The 10,475-nt window shown below is 44.2% G+C and overlaps 1 non-coding gene across 1 annotated transcript; it reads left to right on the top strand.

Moving 5' to 3' along the window:
* The first annotated feature begins 437 nt into the window (after positions 1-437).
* On the top strand, positions 438-544 carry LOC120680376. Its single transcript, XR_005677642.1, has one exon. It is a non-coding gene; the product is annotated as a small nucleolar RNA R71 (small nucleolar RNA).
* Positions 545-10,475: the final 9,931 nt, after the last annotated feature.

The following is a 10,475-nucleotide window of genomic DNA, read 5'->3' as shown; positions in this document are numbered from 1 at the left end:
GTGCTTGACCCCACCCCTGGCCTCCTTGTGGACGGAATCCGGTGTTGTTATTGTTGATGTGGGCTGCGTCTTCACGGGTCTCGGGGCAGTCATTCCCTGAGTGTCCACCGTCACCACAAACCTCGCACGTTAAGTACGAGTTCATGGTATGGACGGGAATAGGCATCTGTGGCCGGTTCCCTTCATTGAGTTTCTTTAGTAGGAGGTCCAGCTTGGCATCGAGCATGTCCGTCTCCTTGATGGTATGCATTCCGCTCTTGGTTCTGGGCTAGGAACGCTCCATCGTTCCAGCCCTGGTTGGAGACCTCTTTTCAATTAAGGCTGTAGCCTTGGCGATTGTCAAGTCCAAGTAGGCTCCTCCAGCAGCAGCATCAAGGTGGGCTCTGGATGTTGTCGTTAGCCCATTGTAAAAGTTTTGGAGCACGAGCCACTCGTCCATCCCATGATGAGGACAGGCGAGTATGTATTCTTGCAGTCTCTCCCAAGCTTCTGGGATGGATTCCATCCCTGTCTGCTGGAAACTTGAAATTCTTCCGCGCAGGGCATTTGTTTTGCCTAACGGGAAGAATTTGGCCAGGAACGCCGTGGAACATTTGTCCCACATGCCGACGGCTTCCTTATTCTGATAAAACCACTGTTTCACTTTCCCCGGAAGGAAGAAAGGAAACAGGCGGAGCCTAATGGCGTCAGCCGTAACGCCCCGTATGGTTACAGTCTTGCAAAGCTCCAGAAAGTTCTGGAGATGGGCGTTGGCGTCCTCGTTTGGCTTGCCACAGAATGGGCTATCCTGCATCATATTTATGAGGCTGGACTTCAGCTCAAAGTTCACGTCTCCAACATCAATGTTGGGTCCAGTTGCCACATTGGCAGCTGAGGGGACGGAGAAGTCACGGAGAGTCTTCTCAGCCATGGGTTCGGTGATTGTTGATGGTGCTTGGAAAGCTGGCTCGCTTGTCGACTGTGAGAGCGGAGGAGGGACGACGCGAGGTCGGACCCTTCTCATGAGCTTCTCGGGATTTTCAACGAAGTTTGTCGGCAAGGAGAAACCAGACATACACTACCCTGTTTTCATCCAATCAGGAGAAAACAAAACGATAAACACATTAGCCTGTATAAGCAGTAGCTACCTCTTACCCATATTGCCATGTTTATGTGCTTAGTAAAATCTTTACACCTAGTGTCATCCCCGGCAACGGCGCCAGAAATGCTTGTTGACATTTCTAAGCGTCGCCACTAGGACGGGTTAGTTCCTAGCAACGCCGCCACAGAAATGCCGTGTTGGTATGTCTTAACGTTTATAGAAAGATCTACAAGCGCACGGATATACCATTGTAGCATTTCTCCCGGAAGTATTCAAGGTATCGTTATTTATATTTTCCCAAGGGATGGTTAGGTTGTGTAAAGATATTTTCTAGTTCCATAACCATGACACATATGAAGTAAGATGCAGACTACTGACTACACAGGGGTAAGTGATAAATAATAGATAATCAGGGGTAATGTGACACACATAGAACAACCAAGTCTCATGAATAAAGAATAAACAAGCAATCCTAAGGTTAGTGGAAGCATAGGCACATATTCCTATTATATTATTCATGTTAGCAGATAAGTTACATTAGCCACATGCTTAGAACTGCAGGTGCTAGAAAATTAGGGACATCGGGGAGAATAACCCGCACCAGAGAACATCCAGTCCCGTTTCATCTTTGCATGAACTCCTACATGATACCCGAACGTCGGCGAGTATGCTAACTGAGAAGCAGCTTCCTGGCGGACCGACAGGGCTGTCACCACCTGCGGTCTACCCCAGTCACACCGTGGAGCACCGTCATATCCGAAGGATCCCGCATACCTAGGAACCATGCCCGCATATGAGGTCACTACCCTAGCACCCCCGGGTCCCCCACCCTTCGGATGGACAGGTAAGATGCTAAGGCAAGCCCGAAAGCACAACGAACCGATATCCTTACCCAGATCATCTGGTCTAAGGAAGCAACTAGTATAACTTGATAAAGCACAGATCAAGGCTAAGCAAGCTACCAGCAAAGCAAGATAACCAAGAACGAACTCAATATAAATAGCATAACGAAAGTCGGAATACAAAGCCATACCAGAGGCTGAGGATTGCTCGCCGACCCTGAGGACGACTGGATTCGCTAAGGAGATGAAGTACTAGCCTAGCTCCACTACCCTAAGGAGTACAAGTCACAAGAGAGTGTGAGAGAGAGGCCTTTAAGTGGTGTGTGTGTGAGAGTGGTGGAAGGCCCCTTTTATAGCTTAAGAGGTCGGTTCCCGCCATCTCTATACATGGAAACATGCCAAACCGCCATTGGGAGGATAAGATCAGCCTTCCCGCCAAAATTCAGTGTGAAAGGCTGCCAGGTGAGGTCGGCCGACCCCCCTGTGCTGCCTGGTGAGTCCTGATGTAAGATGGTCGGTGCCCGGGCTTGGTTGGTCTGGTTTGTATGCCTCCTTTGCATGTGTTATGCAGGACGCGATCGTCTGCGACTTTATCTGTGTATTCGTCATGTTTTCTTCTTATTCCGGACTTGTGCTCCTGAAAACATAAATCTTCAAAAACAACTGTGGAGCTAGGTTAGTGATACAAATATGCGAGTAAGAGGTATAGTTTTCCTTCTTTTATGAGTATAGTTGACCGTCATATTTCGCACTTAACGACCGTCAACATTGCTCTCAACGAAGTTTGCGTCCTCTTGAGTTAATGGGCACAAGTTGCCCGAGTGCGCAGTCTCGCCACATGTTTCACATATCATCCGAGACTCGGAAACCTGATTAACCTCCTGGTGCGGAGATTCCAGCGTCTTCATCAAAAGATCCATTTTCGCAGCTAACATGTCGACACTGTCAATCTGATGCACGCCCCTAGGATAGGCTGGCTGCCTTTCTCCTTTCCAACTCTGGTTGGAAGCTATCTTGTCAATTAGCGTCTTTACTCTCGCAACGTCGAGAGAAAGGAAGGAACCACCCGCTGCTGCGTCGATGTGGTCATGAGCTTGCTGATTCAGGCCATGGAAGAAGTTCTGGATAATCAGTTATTCTTCTATGTTGTGGTGTGGGCATGCTTGAATGTACTCCTGGAGATGTTCTTAGACTTCTGGGATTCTCTCATCCGGTAATTGCTGAATTCCGGTGATCCTGTTCTGGAGGGCATTGGTCTTGCCTACTGGAAAGTACTTTGCCAGGAATGCATTTGAACAAGCTTCCCATGTAGTGAAAGCTTCCTTGTTGGAGTAAAACCACGTCTTGGCTTTCCCGAGTAGTGAGAACAGAAATAGCCGAAGGCGGACGATACCGACCTCGATCATCTCGGATCGCGACCCGGTGTTCACTTCGGCGTTCTGGCAAGCACTGTTCAATGCCACGGGTACCAAGCTGCAGATGATCTCAGCTTTCCACCCCCAATCCGATGGCCAGTTCGAGGTGGCCAACAAAGTCATCGCCATGTACATATGATGCTTCTCCGGCGATCGCCCTCGGCAGTGGCTTTGCTGGCTTCCATGGGCTGAGTATACTTACAACACCGCCTACAACACAACTCTCGGTGACACGCCATTCCAGGTGGTCTACGGCCGCGAACCACCCTCGCTATGTTTGTATGACCCCGGCGAGATCCGCGTGCCGACTGTGGCTCGGTCCTTGGCAGAACGGGACGAGCTCTTGGCGGATGTGTGCCTGCACCTGGAGCAGGCACAGAAGAAGATGAAGTTCCACTACGACAAGTGGCACCGCGAGCTCTCCTTCACTCTAGGAGACTGGGTGTGGCTGCGACTTCGGCATCGCATGGCGTCTGGCATCGTCAACACCTCCAAGGGCAAGCTCCATCCCCGTTTCTTCGAGCTATATCAGGTGGTGGTTGCCATCAATTCGGCCGCCGTCCAGCTTGCCTTGCCACCAAAGGACCGCATCCACGATGTCATGTGGTCCCGTTCAAGCCGTTCAAGGGCGATCCTCTGTTGTCGCCCCAACTCTACCGCCGCTGCATGTGGGCCGTGTCTATGAGCGCCGGCGCAAGAAGGATCAAGTGGCCGGCTAGGAATCATATCTTCAGCTGTGGTTAGTTGTTAGGGAGCTTATCTCCTAGTTATTAGGGATTGATTAGTTGGTGCAAGGCAAGTAAGCCTATATATGTGTAACTTTGGATTCAATTGAGGCAAGCAATAGAATTATCCTCTCTCATATCTCTGGTAAGCCGTGAGAGCAGTAGGGTTCGACCCTGCCCTCCTACGTGTCCTACCGTGTACATCACCGTAGATCCCTCCAAGGAGATTGTTGAGGTGCCCCGAAATTGTTTGTGAGAGGTACTTGTGCTCACCTTGCCGGAGTGGTGAAAAGTAACTACTAGTGGAATCGAGATTTGGAGAGGTTCATTGATTCCAGCCGGCTCAAGATCAAGATGATTCTTGATAGAGGAGTGGTTGACTCTTTGGATCCACCTCAATGTGGATTAGGGGTGACCGACAAGTCATCGACACTATGGGAAAAATTCTTGTGTCAAGCTCGGTTATTACTCTTGCTCATTTCAATTATTGCATTTACTTTGAGCACTTTACTTTACTAGAGCTTGAATTGTATCTTGCCATCCTAGGTTGCAAACCAAACTAGTGATATTTGCTACTAGACATAGGTGTTCTCTTGTGTCACTAATTACATTTCTTTAGTGTTTGTGGTTTTAGTTTTGAACCGCCTATTCACCCCTCCTCTAGTTGGTGTTCTCGATCCTACACTCGGTTAGATTTTTTTGCCAGTCATGAGCGGTCTCCTGGTAGTACTAGATTGACTAAAGTTAGGATAATCATAAGAAAAGTATAAAGTACTCAGTAATCTGTATAATTAACTCAAGTACATTAGAACCTGAGCTGCTAACTTCTTCCTATCTCCCAGCCTTTATCTGTTATTTGAGTTGAGCATGAACTTGTGTGTCACACTACCTCTATCCAGTATTTATCTTACCCCTGATTATGCAATTGAATATTCCATTGAAATTACTTTTTTTAGGGAATCCATTGAAATTAGTTTGTTAACCAGTTTGCACAACTCAGCCCCCGCATTCACTGCGGAAATATAAATGACACCCCAGAATACTCACGGGTAAAATGCTACAACGGTATTCCGTGCGCTTGTATAACGATCCATGGTTCATGAGTAACTTTGTATCTAGAGATACGTTAGGAAATACCAACACTGCCTCCGCCAGAAAAGCTACTGACTGACCTGGACAGAGTTCGAGGACTAGGCAAATCAATCAAATAAATTCATCGTAGCCATCTGATGATGGAAACCGGGTAAATTGATTTTTTTTTCATGATCGGGTGCAGTTGTGGCCTAGTATGTGGGTTATTGCTTGGGAGATTTCTGCTTTGGGGCCGGTATGATGATGAGATGGCTGGTAGAGGGGGCAGGTTGGGCTCGGCCCTTCTCTACGGCCTGTCTAGAAATGTTTATTTTTGTGGCCTGCCTTGTATATTTTTGTGAGGGAAATGAGGACATAGATTTCTTTGAGGCAGTTCAACCAACTTAAAATTGCATATATAACTCAAACAATTTCTGTCATTTTTGAGAAGAAATTTAGGACTAAGTGTAACGCTGCCTACCAACGACTGAGAACACTGAAATAAAAAAACGGCTGAGAACATCTCTCAACAGTAAGAGAAAAAGAGAGTAAAAAGAAAATAGATGCTAAGGCACCGGTGACGGATGACATGGCATAAATCGATCAAAACAGCCTTTGAAACTGACAAAAAAAATATTTGAAACTATTCAAGGATGGAAAACAAATGATTTTGAGTTTGGAACTAAAAATTGGACATGGGCAATATTTAGAAAATAGAAAATAAATCAAAAAGATTGATTAAAAAGAACATAAACAAGAACATAAGTACTCATCAGAAAATAAATAAAAATTAGGCAAAGGTGCTTATCTAAAAATTTGTACCCCCCATTCCACAACTAGAACCTAACGCGCGCCCTATCATAAGTTGCATATAGTGTTTATGCCAATACAATTTTTTTATGGAACAACTGCAGTTCTTTGGCATACTGTCTAAATTCTTTATACGGAACAGCTATGTCTCATTTTACAAAGAATTACTTTACGCTATGAAACACACGTTCAACAGATGGGTATTGCAAAGTTGTGTGAGAACGAATGGCATTCCAAACTAATTTTACCTCCAGTCTCGGCACTCTCACACAGCCAAAAACTCACAACAAACAGAAATTTGTGTAAAACTCTATGAAACAGCCCAAAACACACAGCTAAAGTAAGAAGCAACCTCTAATCTCGGTGCTCTCACACAGCCAAAAACTGACAACAAACAGAAATCTGTGAAAAACTCATTCAAACAGCCAAAAACATACAGGTAAAATAAGAAGCAATATGTTGAGTGCCACATGCTGAACCATAATAATATGAAATATCCCATGCAAATATATTAATAGCTATAATAATGTTCGCTAAATGGCATCTGCAGCCAGTAGTTTCTCCAAGCCATATATTACATTAGACAATCAGCATTAGTAGCTAGCTACCAAACATTTTAGCAGGTAGCTCAGAATACTGATCCAAATAAGAGTGGAGTACTAAGATACTAAAGGAAGGCGGAGATAACACAGCTTGTAATCATGCGATATCCAAAAGAGAGTTCAGTAATGCTGATTGCACAAGCTATAAAACGGCTAAATAGATATCATCAAGCAACAGATTATCAGATGCATGTCAAAGGCATGATTGCAATTGTGCAAATACAAAATGACCTTCACCCCTTCTTCCTCCTAAGCATCAATGCTAGAACTGTAAATATAGGTACAACTGTTAGTTGTTGTAGAGATTGTTAATAGCAGCACAAGATTAGAACAAAGGTAATATTTTTGAAGTGGTGGCAATGGTTGGATCAGGATGCTATTTTGGGGAAAAAAACAGTGAACAGAAGCATCTCTATTGCACTTATGGCTATACAGTCACACGTACTGAAAGAGGCGCATAGAAATTAGCAAATAAAGATTTATTAGAATTGTATCTTGACATTCAGCTTGAGCGGAAGGTCCCTACCTAGCTTGGCTAGGCAAACTACATAAGAATCAGGACAAGTACACAAGGTAGGAACATGCAAAATTAGACACATTTCTACAAGGCTAAGTAGAACAAGATGCTTAGATTATGATGAAAATGATATGCACTATCAGTGTTATAGATACCATGATCTAGCAAATGTCCAATTTGGTGACAAGTAAAAAAGATAGTGCTTTATGATCAAGTGCACCTATAGTGTGGTATATCTGTTTCTTTGTAGTCTGTAGCAATAAGGAGATACCTAGGCTTTGGACTATCATGTTCATGGCCACTGTCTTCGCTTGCAGTGTCATCCTCAAGCAGCAGCTTCCTGACAACTTTCTTGTTAGGTGAGGGACGGGACCTGGAACATAAACATGTTAGATATCATGTTATTATTTAACATGTTTGTTGACGCTCCTTAGAGCCCCCGAATTGTACACCGCAAGCGCACGGTTCGTGTATCTTTTCCCTTAGAGTATTCCCCCAAGGTTTATCAATCCACGGAACCAAAGATACAAGAAACAATCTACTAGCATAGAGATTCCTTTGTGTTGAGATGGTGAAAAACGAATCTAATCTACTAAAAACGACAAACACCGAAGGTAGCAAGAGAAAGTTAGAGATAACCAATCTAGATCACCTAGATCATGCATATGTTGTAGTTCCAGCTAGATGTAGTGAAGTAAGATAGATGTGAATCTCAATGAAAAGCATCTTTAAACTCAAAATCTCCAATCCGATCCCTTGATACCCCCACCTACTCAGCGGCAACGCCCTATCACGACGCCGCCCCTTTGGACGAAAGTACCCTGAAGCAAGTCGAACCCCCTTTGGTAGTTCCGCCATGAACCTCTAGCCACCATGACTACAAGATCATGCTAAGCGATCTATCTCAATAATAGATCTAGGATGAAGCAAACCCAAAGAAAAGAACGAAATCGAAAGAGAGAACATGATCGCTAAACATTCGGAATCACAAATAACTTCACTATGAATGATTGTACATCACAAGATCACAACCGGGGCCCTACCTTGATCTTGATGATCCTAGCTCCAGAACTCCGACGTGGTCTTCCTTGCAAGGTTCCCACGTCGGCTAGGGAAGCCCCTAGACAACTAGCACGACCCTCGGTTCTTCGAGAAGTGTCCCTCTATCTTCTCTACTCCTTGGCGTCGTCTCCCGAATTGATCTCTATGTGAACCTTGGGGAGGGGTCTTTAAATAGCCTCAGGAAACCCTAGGTCAAAGGGGAGGCCGAACCGCCTCAAAAAGGGGCTGGGCCGGCCGGCCCAGTGGACCTAGTCCGGCCGGCCTGGCCCATTTCTTCGCCGCCTCGTGTCCTCCTTTCTCCCCAAGTCTCCTGGAGTCTTCTAGAGTTTATGCCTTTCACGATTGCACCCCATTAGACGTCGTTATCTTCGAGATTTCTTCGAGGAAAAGGGTAGGATGGAAAATCCTTCATTAAATCTGTCTTTGCTTTTCTTAGCCCCGAAGTATCTTGATCCTATCTTGTGGGCTTTGTCCTTTGGGCTTCATTGGAGGGTGGATGTGCACGAACGGGCCTCTAATCATCATGGCCTTCGGTCCTTTGTTCGAGCTTTGGCCTTCGTCTTTCTTCGTGTCATCGCGTGATCGTGGGCCTCGTCATTTTATGCTCCAAAATTGGTCAAAAACCTGCAAAAACAAAGTAGCTCCAAAATATATGTGCAAACGCGAAAACGACCAATAATTGGGCTGAGGTTAGGATGGTTAGTGATTTTGATATTAAATTCATGCCATTATCAAAGTTTAACAGGGGATAAAATGGATACTTAAGGAGCGCCAACATTCCCCCCATGCTTAAACCTTGCTCGTCCTCGAGTAAGTCTTTGATAAAAATCAGCGTTGCTTTTCAGTGTCCAATCCCTGCACTTGATCATACACGAGAAAACACAATGCTCCCAAAAATATTTTGCAGTTAATAGTTCAAGTTGTAACCAGCTTTTTCAATGTGGAAGGTAGATACAAGTTAAATGCTTCCCCACAATTATTAAGCACATGCTCTCAAAATTAAACAAGTCTCAGAATTAAGAAAGTAAGTTCCATAAGTAATGCTAAACCAAGATCAATAATTTAAACCTCATTGCAACTTGCTCATGGAAACTCTCAGCTCATCTTGTCTCTCAAACTTGCTAGAACTTTCTCCTTTCTTTCTCTCACATGTATGTGTGAGACTTTATCTGGAGCTCTGGAAAGGTTAGTCCTAACAAAAGATATTATAATCAAGATATTATCAAAACAAGAAATTCTTCTTATGGATTTACCGAGACTCGTCAAAAAGACCATTGGAAAATAATTTTTATTATGGAGAGGGAGAGAATGGAACACACACTTTAGATGGTGGACATGTGCAAATGGCAACGATTGATCCCAAGGCACAACTGAAGTCCTTGTTATCGGATTGCACATGGTTGGAATAATTGAGTATAGAATAATCTTCGAAGTACCTGGAGTTTAATGAAGCAAACCGGACCGAGGAGCTTTTCATCATCATTCATTTTTTTCTTTTCTCTCTCCCTTTTTTCTTTCTTTCTTTCTTTTTGCTCCTCAAAACTGTTGGCAACACAATGCACTTACTCCACCTCCCCCCCATGCTTGAACGTTTGCTTGTCCTCAAGCAATGAAGTGATGATAACTTGATGGAGTGAGTGCACAAAACCTTTATCAATTCTCTAGACTCAACTTTGGAATTCAAGGGAGCATCTCCTCGTGAAAGATTGAAGCCAACAGAGGAGGAAATAGGGCAGGCCGGCCGGCTTAGGGGTGTTGGGCCGGCCGGCCTACTGCCTGTAGGCCTCCACTTCTTCGGATTTTTCTTCTGCGAACTCTTTGATGCTTCCCAAGCTTATGTTTTACTGAATTTGGCTCTTGATTCCACTATGTTGCCGTCGAAATAAAAATATATACTCAATATATAGGTTGTGGTCAAGGAGGTGTTTCACAAAAAGATGTTTTTGTTTAATGGTGGATATCCAGCGAGGTTTGCGATGTTCCCGGTATAGAAACTCACAATGCATGGATAGAATGGCTAGCAAAAGAGAGGTACGCAAAAATACGGAATGGTCAGCTTCTTAGTCTCGTACCAAAGAAGATAAATCCTGAATTAATTCACCTGAAAATAATTCTTGCTCTATGGTTTGTTATGATATATCATTTAGGCTTGTAGAAGGGTAGAGCTATTGCAAAAGGTATCATTGACAAGGTTAGCTCAAAATCAAATCCAAATTAAATTTTCCTTGACAAGCTTAAGTAAGAGAGCAAGAATAAAAGATATGGGTCTTAATTTATCATAACCTCCACAATTGAATTAGCCGACATTTAATTAATTTTCAGATCATGTTAGAGAGAGCATTAGTTTAAT

Source organism: Panicum virgatum, chromosome 6N (genome assembly GCF_016808335.1).
Source record: "Panicum virgatum strain AP13 chromosome 6N, P.virgatum_v5, whole genome shotgun sequence".
NCBI lineage: Eukaryota > Viridiplantae > Streptophyta > Magnoliopsida > Poales > Poaceae > Panicum > Panicum virgatum.
This window is presented reverse-complemented; position numbering and strand designations above follow the sequence as displayed.